The sequence below is a fragment of the Crocuta crocuta genome, unplaced genomic scaffold, assembly GCF_008692635.1.
Source record: "Crocuta crocuta isolate KB4526 unplaced genomic scaffold, BGI_CrCroc_1.0 scaffold317, whole genome shotgun sequence".
Classification (NCBI taxonomy): domain Eukaryota; kingdom Metazoa; phylum Chordata; class Mammalia; order Carnivora; family Hyaenidae; genus Crocuta; species Crocuta crocuta.
Window position 1 is genome coordinate 4,010,825 of NW_027530984.1, and position 15,209 is coordinate 4,026,033.

The window sequence follows — 15,209 nt, forward strand, 5'->3', positions numbered from 1 at the left end:
AAAAAGAAAGCCTTAAGAAGTTTTATTAAATGTAGAATCTGTAGAATAAAAATATTTCTAACTGACAAGTCTGTGCACTAAGTGCAGACTTTATAATAAAATAAACCTGAGTTCAAAACCATTCAAGAATAGTTATTATTACAAATCTTTAATTTTTAATCTTTAAAATCTGTTTCATAAAACTTGCCTCATTGGCCTATGATAAAGAGTATTAAGATAGTACTAGCTAACATTTGGTGAATACTTCTTATGTATCTAGCAATTTTTTTCTTCTTAAATCTCATATAAACCCTAAGAGAACCAGTGAGACAGAATCTGTTATTAGTTTTCTATTTATTGACAAGGAAGCTAGACACTAAAATATTAAGTTAACTTTCCCAAGGACACACAGGTAGTTAAGTGATGAAACTGAAAAATGAGCAGATATTTTAATCACTAAGCTATACTATTAATAAATAATTATGTATCTAAACAGTATCTAGCATGAGCTTAATTTCTTTTCATCATCCTCATACAAACATAGATTTTAGAGGCAGTGAAATAACTATATGTATTTGTCATGTTTCTGTTGACATATATTGTATAACTATCCCCAAATCTCTATGGCTTAAAGCAACAAGCATTTATTTCATGCTTACAGGTCTATAGGTTGGGTGGGAAAGCTGTATTTTATACTCAAGGTTAGATTCAGGACCACATTTTCTCATTCTATTCTACTAAATATGTACCCAGGTCAAGTGCTTTTCATTTCAGCTGGAAGAATCTCCAAGAAAAGTGAGAAAAAAGTATTTAATGTTTTTTGAGGCTTCAACTCAAAAGTTGATATATTCTCAATGTGCCCTCATTTCATTACCAAATGAAGTCACATGGCCAAGCCCAAAGTCAATGGCACAGGGAAGTATACTAGGCTCAATGAATCACGCTAGGGAGGAGAAGAAAGGAGGAATTATAGATAATAGAGTTTACTACAGCATTCATAAAAGTTATAAAATATTTACTGCAAGTTGGAGTATTTAATGTTTAAACTCTATATAACCTAAAACTCTATACGTTTAACATAACTTAAAAATTACTTTCTATGTAAGGAAACCATCAACAAAACAAAAAGGCAGCCTACTGAATGAAAGAAAGTATTTGCAAATGAAATATCTGATAAGGGGTTAATATAAGATATCTACAAAACTTTTACAACTCAACACCAAAAATAATATTAATTCAATTAAACAATGGACAGAGGATCTGAATAGAGATTTTTCCAAAGAAGACATAGCCAACAGACATATGAAAAGATGCTCAATGTCATTCATCACCAAGGAAATGCAAATCAAAATCACAATGAGATATCACCTTTCACCTGTCAGAATGACTAGAATCAAAAAGACAATAAATAGCAAGAGTTAGCAAAGATGTGAAAATAAAGGAACTCTTATTCACTGTTGGTGGGAATGGAAATCAGTACAGTTACTATGGAAAACAGGATGGAGCTTCCTCAAAAAATTAAGAATATAATTACCATGAAATCCATCAATCTCACTGCTGGACATTTACACAAAGAAAATGAAAACACTAATTTGAAAGGACACATGTACCTCTATGTTTACTGCAGCATTATTTATAACAGCCAAGATATGGAAGCAACCCAAGGGTCCATCCGTAGATGAGTGGATAAAGATGTGTGTGTGTGTGTGTGTAATTTTTATTATTAATGCTAAGTTAAATAAGTCAGTGAGAGAAAGACAAATACTCTATGATTTTACTCACATGGAATTTAAGAAACAAAACAAATGAGGAAACAAGAGAGAGAAACAAAAGAAAATATATTCTTAAATAATGAGAACAAACTGGTGGTTGCCAGAGGGAAAATGAGTAGGGAGAGGGGTGAAATACATAAAGGGGATTAAGAGTACACTTATCTTGGGTGCATGGGTGGCTCAGTGGGTTAAGCAACCAACTTGATTTTAGCTCAGGTCACAATCTCATGGTTTGTGAGTTTGAGCCCTGCATCAGATTCTGCACTGACAGTGCAGAGCCTGCTTGGGATTCTCTCTCTCTCCCTCTCAATCTGTTCCTTCCCTGCTTGTGTTCTCAATCACTCTCTAAAAATAAATAAACCTTAAAAAAAGTACACTTATCTTGATGAGCACTAACATATGTATAGACTTGCTGAATCACTATATTGGACACCTGAAACTAACCTAACACTATATGTTCATTATACTTCTAGCTAGTTAGATAGAAATTATGTCAGTCCTAAATTTTCATTGGTCACTTCTAGTCCTGTGGTGGGAGGGAGGGGATCACCCCTCACCAACTCCCAGCGAGAAGAAAGAGAAGGTTGTGGCCTACCCTTCCTGGGCAGGGTTTGAAGGGGCAGATCTATGGGACCCTGGGTGGCTCAGTCAGTTAAGCGTCTGACTTTGGTTCAGGTCATGGTTTTATGGTTCGTGGGTTCGAGCCCCACATTGGGCTCTGTGCTGACAGCTAGATCAGAGCCTGGAGCCAGCTTCAGATTCTGTATCTAGCTTTCTCTCTGACCCTCCCCTGCTCATGCTGTCTCTCTCTCTCTCTCAGAAATAAACAAAAAAAAAAAAAATGAAGGGGCAGATCTAGCCTTTCCTGGGTCAGCAGTGGGTATCCAGGTAGGGGCAGAGGTGGGGGCCTAGAGCCCAAGCTCTCCACCTGTCAAGCCTAATTGTGCTTTGAGAAGTATTACTTGCTGTTGACCATGTTGTGCTTGATCATGCTGCTGCCTGGCTTCTATGCAGTGGGACAGATTTCTCCATGGTCATCTGTGTACTGGAAGGCCTAGATCAGCCCCAGAACTTTGTTCACAGAGCCCACAGGCAAATCATCGATAGTGATCTGGTGAAGGGCACCCTTGCTGGGGATAATAAAGAAGCCTGGTAGGCAGTGTCCTCATCTTCCTCTGCACACCATAATCCTGGGAAACCATAAGCTTATGGTTACATCTGCCAGCAGGGGCTTGTTCAGGGGGCCCAAGCCTCCTTCCTTCTCTGGAATGTTTATCCAAGGCAGATGGGTGAATTGGGTAGACAGAGGCCCCCAGCAACTCCCAGCCCAGCTCAGAGAAGTCCCCAGCATGTTCTCTGAAGGTGATAATCTCCATGGGGCAAAAAGGCAGAAAGAGAACCAACACCTCTGGAGTTGGAAAGCTTCACCTCCTTGAAAGTGCCGCCCACCAGAGAGGTGGCTGGCAGTTTTTGGTGGGCTTCTGGATAGGTGTGTTGCCAGAGGCCTTGACTGAATGCCGTGTGGGGAAGGGCGGGATGTGTGGACTGGCAGACTCATGTACACAGATTTCAGGGCCCCATTATATTTCAATTTAAAAAAAAAAATTAAAAGGAAATAAATGCTTCCTGGCCTATAAGCCATTCTCTTGTTAATACTATATATCTAATAACACAAGCCATCCTTTTATGTTTTTCTGCCTTTTTTAAAAAATAAGGAACACGTAGATCTTGAGTCATTCTTAGGAAACTTCCATAACTCCTCAACTTAATGCCTAGTGGCTCATAAGTAATATCTATATTAACTTAATTATTTTAGAAATTATGTTCCCAGTTACTATGATTTTAAATGCTCTGTTTTCTAGATACCTCTGAGTTAAAGCTTTCACAATTACAGTCTGATTTTCATGGGTATATTCAGCTGATATTTGTTTTAACTAATTCTCCACAGCTGACCTCTTTTGCACTACAGAACTTAACACCAAAAGACTTAGTGTTTCAATTAAACACTGATATGCCTTATCGCTCTTTGACTACAAAGAACACAGAACTGCTCCTGTTGCCTTTTCCCAGAGATACCTCTCCTCAGTACTTCCATTTTACTCATTCTTTTGTTTGCTTGTTTTAGGATGAATGGTTTATGTGTCTGTCTCCTTTAAGAAAGGGATTGAATCTTATTTATCTCAGTAGCATTTGTGCCTATTCCAGTGTCTAAAACTTAGTAGGTCCCCCAAGCATGCAAATTAAGAGGAGATTTACTGAATAAACAGATGATGTGATTTTTACCATATAGTCTGCCTCTCAAAGTTACAGAGTAAAGTCTATTTTAAAAATAACAGTTTTTGACTTTAAAAAATATCCAAATTATTTTATGTAGAAGGGAAAAACTTAAATTACCACCAAGTAAGAAGGAAAATGGCCATCATTTGTAAATCTACCATGCAAGGCATGTTGGGATCAAGATGGTAAAATCAAGGAAATCTACACAGTTGGCATGTGTCTCCACCAGCACATGAAGAAGCAGCTCTAGTTCCAAAGAATATAGGCTATCACACTATGTAATATATCAAACATCCTAGAGCTCACACCCAGGGTTTCTGGTTAGATGGAAAATGAAATCCTAGCAGGCATTGCTGGGATGAAATTATTACTGTAGAAAGAGAGTAGTTGCTTTGAAAGGCTGTCAAATTTCCTATCCCAGGTTCACCTTTAGTACATCAGAGTTTATGTTCATGTTGGCAACAGATCTCAACTTCAACTGTACCTTAGGAAGGAGAAAAACAAAAGAAGGAAGAAAGAGCATTACTGAATACTATTTTCTAGGAATTCCATTGAATGCTTGCACATACATTATTTATTTATTCAATGCATGTTTAATGAGTGTGTAGTTGTGCTATGCATCATTTTATCTGCTAGGCAGAAATAGAGGAGAGTAAGAAGCCCAGTGAGGAGATGTAGAATTATGTCTAAAATAATAAGACTTTTTAGGTGCAGTTTGTTCAATGAGAATATAGAAGAACTCCCAACCTGGACATGAGGGTTTTAGGAAAGCTTCCAATGAAAGGAAGCAGATTCAAAGCTGAGAGCTGGAAGATGAATGAGAGTCAGCCAGAAGAACAACATTTCCAAAGAAACAAAAACATGGGCAGCTCAATGTATTTCTTTTATAAGTCATGTTGTACAGTTTGGACTAGAGAATTTGAGAACCACTGTTGATTTTTATTTGTCAATGTCTTGTATGAACATTCTTCCTTTTGGTAGAATTCCCAAAAGGAAGGCATAGAGATATTCCCTTCTCCACACCCTGGAAAGTTAGGGTCCTATAAGGGTTGAACTTAATCATTGAGAGAAAACTATGCCTATAGCATAGTCTTACCCACAGTAGGTTGCTCTTATTTGCAACCAAATTCCCTGACAATTCAGCCTTTAAAGAATTATAAGCAGAAAAGTGGCAAACAGATATTTGCAGTTTAGGACAATTTGTCTAGTTGTGGAGTTTGTAACATGAAGGAGGGTGGCCAGTCAAGGAGTCTAGTTCTGGAAGGCTGTGATCAGCCAAACTACAGATGTTGTTGGCCACCTATAGTGGTGTCACTGGGCAAGGAGAATAGCCAGTGACCTTGGAGGACATTGATGGGAGAACTTTGATGGAGAACTTCCAAATATGGAGTTAGGGAAGAAGAAAAATGGTGGCTTTCTCCATTCCCATCAAAAACATTCACTGACCAACTTCTTAATATACCTTATGATATAGAGGCAACTATGTGGAAACTGTACCAAAGATTGCTAAGAGAGGAAAAATAGAGGAAATCTAAAGGACATAGAGAAAAGAAATAATAGAGGCGCAACAGTTAGGACTTAAATAAGCAAAAACTTTTTCGAAGTGACTTAAACAGGGGCGCCTGGGTGGCTTAGTCGGTTAAGCGTCTGACTTTCGCTTAGGTCATGATCTCGCGGTTCGTGGGTTCGGGCCCCGCGTCGGGCTCTGTGCTGACTGCCGGCTCAGAGCCTGGAGACTGTTTCGGAGTCTGTGTCTCCCTCTGTCTCTGACCCTCCCCTGCTCACGCTGTCTCTCTCTCTCTCCTAGAAATAAATAAAAAATATTAAAAACAAAAACAAAAACAAAGTGACTTAAACAGTAAGGATTTTTTTTTTTTTTTTGGTCTCACTTACTTGAAAGTTCAAAGATTGTTGATTTAAATTAGTAGCTAAAGTTAAATCTCTCTGACATTTGCTTCACTATTTCATCCTGTTTCAGTGCCTTTTCTTATTGGGATGGTATGAATAGGATTAGAGCAGTCTGGAAGCACAAATCTGCCCCAAAATGCTCAGAAGAAACAAGTCACCTCTTTTTGTATCTCCTGAGGGAAGGCCCATATTTTCTAAGAGGTCCAGAAAACTTCTCTCCTTTTGTCACTGTTGTATATTAGAGAATGTATCCATTCCTGAAATAATTACTATGGCTAGAAAATTACATGTATGACAGGCTTAGGCATGGGTTCCAGTAAAAAACTGGACTTTTTCTGACTGATTACAGAAAAATATATATATAATAGTAATAAAAAAAAGAGGATACAAATAAACAGTATTAGCAATTTCAAGAAACAAAATGATAATAGTATATTAGAGATTATAGTTTGATCACAAGATAAAATTACAAATAACTTTATGCAAATGTATTTGAAAAGATAGCTGAAATGGGCAATTTTTTCTAAAACATAAGTTACTAAAATTGATTTAATAATTTGAAGAGTGGACTAGACCAGCACCCATGAATAAACTAAACTGTTTGGAAAATAAAATAAAATGAAATAAAATAAAACAAAATAAAAACCTTTCTCTAAATAAGCAGTAGATCCGGAACATTTTACCTGTTTTACCAGACATTAAAGTTATTAGTAATCCTTACATTACCAAATTATTTTAGAAACAAAAAATTATGGGAAACTACTTTACTCATTGTATGAATCTAATCTGGAATACATGGGAATTAGGCAACAGTATAATAGTTAAATCTCACCTTTCAAAAACACATGAAGAAATCAAGAGAAAATGTAGAAATCAAATTCAACCCAGTGTGGAATTTAAAAGAACTAAAAAATACTAAAAATGTTTATTTCAGGAATGCAAGGTTGGTAAAATACATTTATAAAATAGCAGTTCAATATAAAACATGACTCTATTAAACTGAAAAATCATAGGATGGAGAAAAAAATAGGTGCAGAAAAAAATCACTTAGAAAATTGAGCACCCGTTTATTTTTTTAAAGTTTATTTAATTTTGAGAGAGTAAGCAGGGGAGGGGCAGAGAGAGAGAGAGAGAGAGAGAGAGAGAATCCAAAGCAGGCTCCAGGCTCTGACCTGTCAGCATAGCTTAACCAACTGAGCCACCCAGGCGCCCCAACACCTGGTTATTTAAAAAGCAATTTAGGAGTTGAAGGAAACATCTTTACTGAATAAAGTTCTATCAAAAATCTTTAGGAATATTATTCCTAAAAGTAAAATGTAAGAATCATTCTTACTAATGTCAGAAACAAAACAAGTGTTTTATCATCATTTAATTATTGAACATTGCATGGGATGTCCAGGCCAATATTATAATTCAAGAAAAATAAATATGAAGCATACAAATTTAAAAAGAAGTCACAAAATAGTTATTTATAGGGAACACCTAAAACAACCTTAGACAGCATTCAGTTTAATAGAGAGTTTAATAAGTTTGCTGGATACAATATCAACATATCAAAATCATTAGAATTCTTATAAAGAAGCGATGAAAAATTAGTAAGTGCTACACTAGACATAAACATTCACAGTAGCAGTGAAATTTATATTTTCCTTTAGTACTTATTAGGAGTAAATTTAATTTAAAAATTGTGTGAAAGAGTCAAAGAAAAAATATATAATATTAAAGTATACCAAAGATGAATAAGTGGATAGACATTAGATTCATATTTATACAGAAAGAAGAACATGTCCATATTGGCTAATTTTGGGTGCTGGGCACACTGGTTTATGTTATAGTACTTATTGTACCTAGCTGTATTTTTTTTAACTTTTCAAAACAAAAACAAATCAATGAAAGGAGTTTCTTGTTTCTGAAGAGAAAAATATATTCTACTACATGAATCAGTAACAAATTTCCTACTCATAATTTTCACAAATATAAGTTGGACACAACTATTTCATTCCTAGAACCAAGGCAAAAATGTTTCCAAGAGTTATGCCTAAAAATATTTGCTGTTTGAAGTCAGAAAATATGAAAGTCTATTTAAAAGTAAATTTAAAAATATTACAATAGAATTAAAATCTGAAATAAAAACTACCGAAGTGATTTTCTGTCTCCTTTTTTTTTTATTAAAATGACATGTCAATATAGAGTCTCAAGTATGATAAAATTGTGATATTTTTCAATAAATCAGAAAGCAATCAAATAAACTAATGTGACTGAAAACTGTTTATGAAGCAAAGTAAGTTTTGAGAAAAATAATGTTTTTCAAGGTTTTCCCAATGTATTTTTTAACAATCTCTATTTTTTAAATAAATATTGCATTCATTTCTGCTAAGACACTGAATCATATAGATCTTCTGCCTGAAAGTTGTATTAATACCTTTCAGCATACATAAAACAGGATTATTTTTTTCCAGAGAATTAGTGAAGGTTTTTTTTTTCTTATTCTGGTTCCAAATTTTATTAGATATTTGACACTTCTGGATGATTTAAATTACTTTTGATGAGCTCAAGATATAGGTTTATCACATTGCTTCCTTGAAGGAGAGAAAATTGCATATTCATTTTATCTTCTTTCCAAGACTAGACTAAACTAAAAAGGGAATAATAGCAATTTTTAAACCAAAAAATGTATATTTGGGGGTCAAATATTAGCATGTATGGGAACCTTGAATTCTCCTCATAAAACCTAGGAGCCTGGAAAATCATTGGTGGTTATATACAGGATCCAGGCAGCTTCATGGCAATAAAGTATAAAAATTGAATATATTCCTCACTAAACACGTACTGCTGTAGTCTCAACTATTAAAATTATACACATGATTAAAATCCAATTTATATTATTTTATTGTTTCTAAATATTTTCCCAATTGATTAAAATTAGATATGATCTCTGCCCGAACACTGATTTGGAGGTTTATGTGAATCATGCTTAGAATTGTACTCTGGTAGATTTGGAGAGATACAGTCAGATCATCTGGGTCAAGCCTCTTTCCAACGAATAAATGATTTCCTTACATAACAATGCTGGCAAATAGGCCAACTTCTGCTAATACACCGCTAAGTGCTTCCAAACGTCGGTAGATACTTTACATGGTCCATCTAATACCCAATATCACTACCTTTCTTTCTCTTTACACCCAAACCAGAAAGCCAAGTGGCACAAAAACAAACCCAGACTTACGCTTAAGGAGAGACTGTATCTAGAAGAAAGACTATAGCATTAAGAAGAGCTCCCTGATCTCAGAAGCATTTCAAAATCAAACAGAAAAAGGCTTTTCTTATTGAGGGAAGGGTAAGCAGTAAGTAAGTTGGCAAAAGAGTGCATGTTTTGTGGGGTGTGACGGGGAATGTGCCTTGCTGTCGTCAGCTACTTGGTACCCTAGGCTGATAGGGGGAGTGTGTTCAGCATCTTAGTGCTAGTTAAGGGGCAAACTGATGTTCAGGGCCGTCTGGAGAAGACAGAACCCAGACTAAAGTTTGGTCAAAACAAAGCAGACATTTAATAACGGGCAATTTGTGAGCACTAAGTGAGAAACAGTAATATGCATCTGGAAGATAGTTATGTGATATTGTCTTGGCTCCTGAGATGCAAAGAAAAGATTACTTCCACTTTTGTTTTCTGGATGAAAAGGAACCCACGTGGCTGGCAAACATTTTCTGCAGTAATGATGCCTGGAAGTAGAATAGCAATCCAAGGAAGAAAGCTACAAATTAACGATGAGAAACAGAAGGAGCCAGGTCACTCGGCATCACTGAGTTAGCATAAATGTCTAGACTAAATGAGACTTTTTTTTGCAAAAAAACAAAACAAAATGTTGTTAGGTTAAGTAGTGGTAGTCGAACTTCTGTTACTTGCAGCCAAACACAATCATAGCTGATAGGAAAAACATTTAATCATCTACTCTAAAATTTTTGCCAAAAATCAACATTAATTTATTCCTTTTTAAGATAACTAAAATCTCTACTGTGCTATTCTTGAAAAAGTTTTCATGTGTACACATCTCCAGTGCTGTGGATTTTCAATGATTTTTCATAATTATTTTCAAAAATGAAATGAAAGTAAATACATATTTTACAAGAAACCAAATGTTAATGTTAGTGTGTGTATATATGCATATATATATGTTTTCAATCTGCCAGTTCCTTTTACATGATAAATACTCCATAAATATTTTTGAGCAATTCCATAAAATTTCTAATTCTGACAAATTATAAACACTGAGAGGACTTGGAAAGCTTCCTCAGTTTTAGAGTAATTTCCAAACATCACTACTGTGCTAATAGCTACATGACAAGCATTAACTAAAACTAAATATGGATATCTTTCTGAAAGTCTTTTTTAAAGTTAATTGAATTATTTCAATTGCATTAGAGAAGTACAATATTTAAAGAATTCCTGTGGTGAAACCTTTTACAAATGTAATGTCTCCCTTACCCATAATTTATCTGCTGGATTTTTCTATTCCTCTAGGCAAAACTTGGAAGACACTAATATTTGCTATAGTCCGTTATATAAGAATTAACCAGAATGTCGGCAAACAATTTGAATAATTGTCAGGTAGACAGAGAAGAAGCAAAAGGTAGCTCAGACAAAAAAAAAAAAAAAAAGGCGCTAAAACTCTTCCAATCAATAAGAATTCTACTAAATGAGTTGATTTTTATCTGGAAGCAACTTGATTCTACTGACCAGGTTTGCTGAAGGTTGGTCTAGGTGCCACTTTATGGTCTATGTAATGGTCATCTCCAAAGTAAATCTGCATCTCTCTTGGTTTATTAAGACCCTCATGGGGCACCTGGGTGGCTCAGTCGGTTAAGCATCCAACTTCAGCTCAGGTCACGATCTCAGGGTTCGCGAGTTCAAGTCCCAAGTCGGGCTCTGTGCTAACAGCTCAGAGCCTGGAGCCTGCCTTGGATTCTGTGTTTCCATCTCTCTCTGCCCCTTCCCTGCTCGCACTCTGTCTCTGTCTCTCTCAAAAATAAAAACAAGCATTAAAAAATAAAAAGACCCTCATTTTATCTACGAAGTTTCAAACTTTAAAGTTCACAAATTTCTGATATCTTCTATCAGATAGATTCATGTGCATTTGTGGGTGAGCAGAGTTCTGAAAATGATTGAAGGCTTGATGCTAACAGTGAGTCCTCTATGATCCATATAGTATTATATAAGAATAATTAGAAAGCAAAGACCAATAAATAAGTCACAGGGATGAAAAGCACAGCACAAGCAATATAGTCAATAATACTGTAATAACCTTGTATGGTGACAGATGGGGACTACACTTATCATGGTGAGCATTGTGTGATATACATAATTGTCAAATCACTATGTTGTAGGCCTGAAACTAATATTACATGTCAACTGCATTTTCAATTAAAAAAAAAAAAAAAAAAAAAACAAACATGCTCTCTACCCCGCATCAGGCCATCTTACTTGCTTTAGCCAATAAATGAAACTGACACATGGCATTTTTGAGCAAACTATGAAGATCATTTATGAGGCTCTGCCATTTCTCATTTTCTTTGTTGTCTGTGTCAAATGAGCCTCATGTACCAAGATGTAAAGGTCTGTTTTTCCACCTCTGTCTTGCATTGAAGATGCGAAATAGAGTCACAGCCTAACTGAAGGTAACATGAAATGTGACTTTAAAAATTTTTTATTGTTGGAAGCCTTTGAGATTTGGAGGCTCTTTGTTATCAATGTAGGCTACGCTGACTGATTCTACACAACATGATTCTAAAATGGTAGGAAGGAAAGAATGTCTAAAAAAAATGAAGCAAAAACCAGATAATATATCTTATCACTGTCATAGTTAAACAAATTCCCTCAGGAAGATAAACATCAAAATAAGTTTTAAATGTGGCTCTCCGTAGACTTATTGAATGCTCAATAAGGAAAAAAAAATAATCCAAAGAGGGATGCTATGTTACCATGTATCACAAAATTATCTCCTTCAAGCATAATGAATGACTGCAAAAGGTTAACAGTGGCCATTATAGGTATTTAAAATATATCATAAGGGGTTTATAATTAGGAATTCAATTATTCATAAGTAAATGCGTGTTTCTATATTTTATGTTTCCAAACACAATATCCATTATATTTTAGTTCTTTTAAAACATTTTCTTGGTGGAACACCTGGGTGGCTCAGTCAGTTGAGTATCTGACTCTTGATTTTGACTCAGGTCATGATCCCAGGATTGTGGAATCGAGCCTGACATTGGACTCCATGCTAAGCGTGGAGCCTACATAGGATTCTCTCTCTTTCCCTGTGTTCCCTTAAACTTAAAATTCTTAAAATAAATTTTTAAAAAATAAAAAACAAACATTTTCTTAGCAATTCACTTTGAATAATTTGTTTTCTTTAGCAAAACTTCTAACAATGAAATGCAAACTTAAGCTTCAGATTCGGTGCTAAATGAAAAACAATACATTCTCAATTAAAATCTCTAATATGTGGGGCACCTGAGTGGCTCAGTCCATTAAGCATCTGACTACAGCTCAGATCATGATCTTGCAGTTTGTGATTTGAGCCCTGCATTGGGCTCTGTACTGACAGCTCAGAGTCTGGAGCCTGCTTTGGATTCTGTATCTCTCTCTCTCTGCCCCTCTCCCACTCATGCTCAGTCTCTCTTTCTCTCCAAAAATAAACAAACATTTTAAAAAGGATTAAAAAAATCTCAAATATGTGTAATACTAAGTTTTCTATTAATATAATACTCTTTAACAAGGATATAAAACAATAGAAATTATTGTTGGCAAAATCTTAGAACATGAAAACTATCACCAAAGCTTTTAAATAAAACCATCATATATCAGAAAATGTCTGATATTATTTGAAAGGCATTCAATTCTGGGCACTCTCCTGGTATTTATAAAGAATTTTTATCTGAAAGAAGAAATGTGTTTCTTCTAAGGCTTTTATAGAGAAAGTGCTAGGTGTTTTTTTTTTTATTGTTTTTGTAAATAATACTCAACTATTATACTGATAAAGTTACAGTACAATTCTGCCCTGCATTTTGGCCAGGGTTTCTGACCATAAGAGCTCTGCAAATCAAGTTTACCTAATGTTTACTGCAGATTGAGTTCAGAGAGGAATAAAGAAGAAAAAAATTGGAGAACTAAAAAAAAATAGTTATTGTGGAACAATAACTGCATGTTTAATATTGAACAAGTGATAATTATTCTGTCAAATCTGCAATGTTTTTGCAGATCAACAATTGTTTAAGGAAAGGGAACATTATTGTACATTTTGATTTACTCGTTATCTCTTCAGTCCCTCTCAGCTTTTATAACTTTGAGAAATCTAGAAAAAAAAATGCCATTTGCATTGAATAATTACATCAGGGGACTTGAAAGTTTAAGCATTGCTTTCTTTGAAAGCAGAGGGCACACCAAGCCAAACCGGTTACGGTGACTAATCATAACAGTCGCTGTGCCTGGGCTGGCTGCCCTCAGCCGGAGACCTCTGCCACACTGTCGTTACTATGGGCTGTCTGCTGGCTGGCTGACCCCAGCCTCCCTCTGCTCTCCAGAGCCCTTTACACTCGGTGATTAATGAACTGTAAAATAACAACCAGTCTTAGAGCAAGTCAGAGTTCCTTCCCATGAATACTAAAGGAAATGCAGTCTCTTCCCTGAAGCGGTCAAGATTTTATGGGCAAAGCTTCTTTTTTCTTTTTCTACAGTCTAACTCTAATGACTGTTTAGTTACCAGTCAATGGAGGAATCAGACATCAAAACAGATACTCAAAGACCACTTCTTCTTTTCTATGGTAACACTAAGGTGCTGCTATAGGTTCTCATCCCTTTATTCTTAACTTCTCCAACCATTATGATTCATGATTAGCTCTTTCAAAACTTCCATCTTGGGGCTGGATCCCAAGGCACAAGGGCTCTTGTGAAAGAGAAATAATGCAGTGAAGCAAAAACAATTTTAGAGCTGAGAGCAGGCTGACATTCTAAAGCTTGCATAACGAATCAGGAATGCTCCATGTGCATAGCAGTGTTTCTTCTAACAATAATATTGTTTTCTAAAAAAAAAAATAAAGTGCAAGTACAATGAGATCATAAGCTAAGGGGAAAAGCACAAGTTTAGGAAAAGAGAATATAAAGCAAAATCTAAGGAAAGAGACGAGACCTGATTTAATACTAGCACATTGATTTCCAGACTTCTCATCTAAACTGCATTTCCCAGCAAACCTTCTTCCTTGCCTAAGAATCACAATTTCAATCAATTTCAAAGATCATCGTGGATACTGAGTATGAACAACTAAAAGCTGACTTTAGCTCTCCATATACTTGGATTAAGCAAACATTTTGTGATTAGGTTCTTCTATGAAGGAAATAAATGTACTGTTTGGAAACCATGCTTTGTCATGTCTCTTTTTTATTATAGAAAAATAATAAATGGTGAAATAACACATTATACCCAATTATAAACCCTTATAATTCTATCACTAGTTAATAAAATTGCATTGACCAAAAGCATTTTTTAATTTTTAATTTTGTATTATCCTTTATGGCTTTTGAAACATGTAAACTTCCATGCAGAATTCTTGTTTGTTATATTTCAAGAATAAATACTTTAGTGTTCTTTGAACTAGAAATTGAATTCAAACTCTTCAAGCATCTTACATTAAAATTTATTTCTTTTTCTTCCAACACTCATTCTTCCTAACCAACATCTATATAGTAGATTGTACATATAATTATATACACAATATTTTTTCTGAGACATGTGAATTCACATCATGCCCTATTAGGACAGTGTAAAATTTTGATAGAGCCCCCATCATTATTTTTCAGAATTTAGAACATTAGTTACCCAAAAACCTTTAGTCAATAATCTTGAGTTACAGTGGCCAAAAAAATTCTAAAAGCTTAAAGGGGACCCTCTTGCACTGTGGGTGGGAATACAAACTGGTGCAGCTGCTCTGGAAAACAGTGTGGAGGCTCCTCAGGAAACTAACAATAGAACTCCCCTATGACCCAGCATAGCACTGCTAGGAATTTACCCAAGGGATATAGAAATGCTGAGGCATAGGGGCACATGTACCCCAATGTTCATAGCAGCACTTTCAACAATAGCCAAATTATGGAAACAGCCTAAATGTCCATCAACTGATGAATGGATAAAGATGCGGTTTATATATATAATGGAATACTACTTGGCAATGAGAAAGGGTGAAATCTGGCCATTTGCAGCAACGTGGATGGAACTGGAGGGT

At 35.4% G+C, this 15,209-nt stretch overlaps 1 pseudogene; it reads right to left on the minus strand.

The window, feature by feature from the left end:
* Positions 1 to 2,688: 2,688 nt before the first annotated feature.
* Positions 2,689 to 15,209, minus strand: part of LOC144236596 (peroxiredoxin-2-like) — a 55,134-nt pseudogene continuing 42,613 nt past the window's right edge.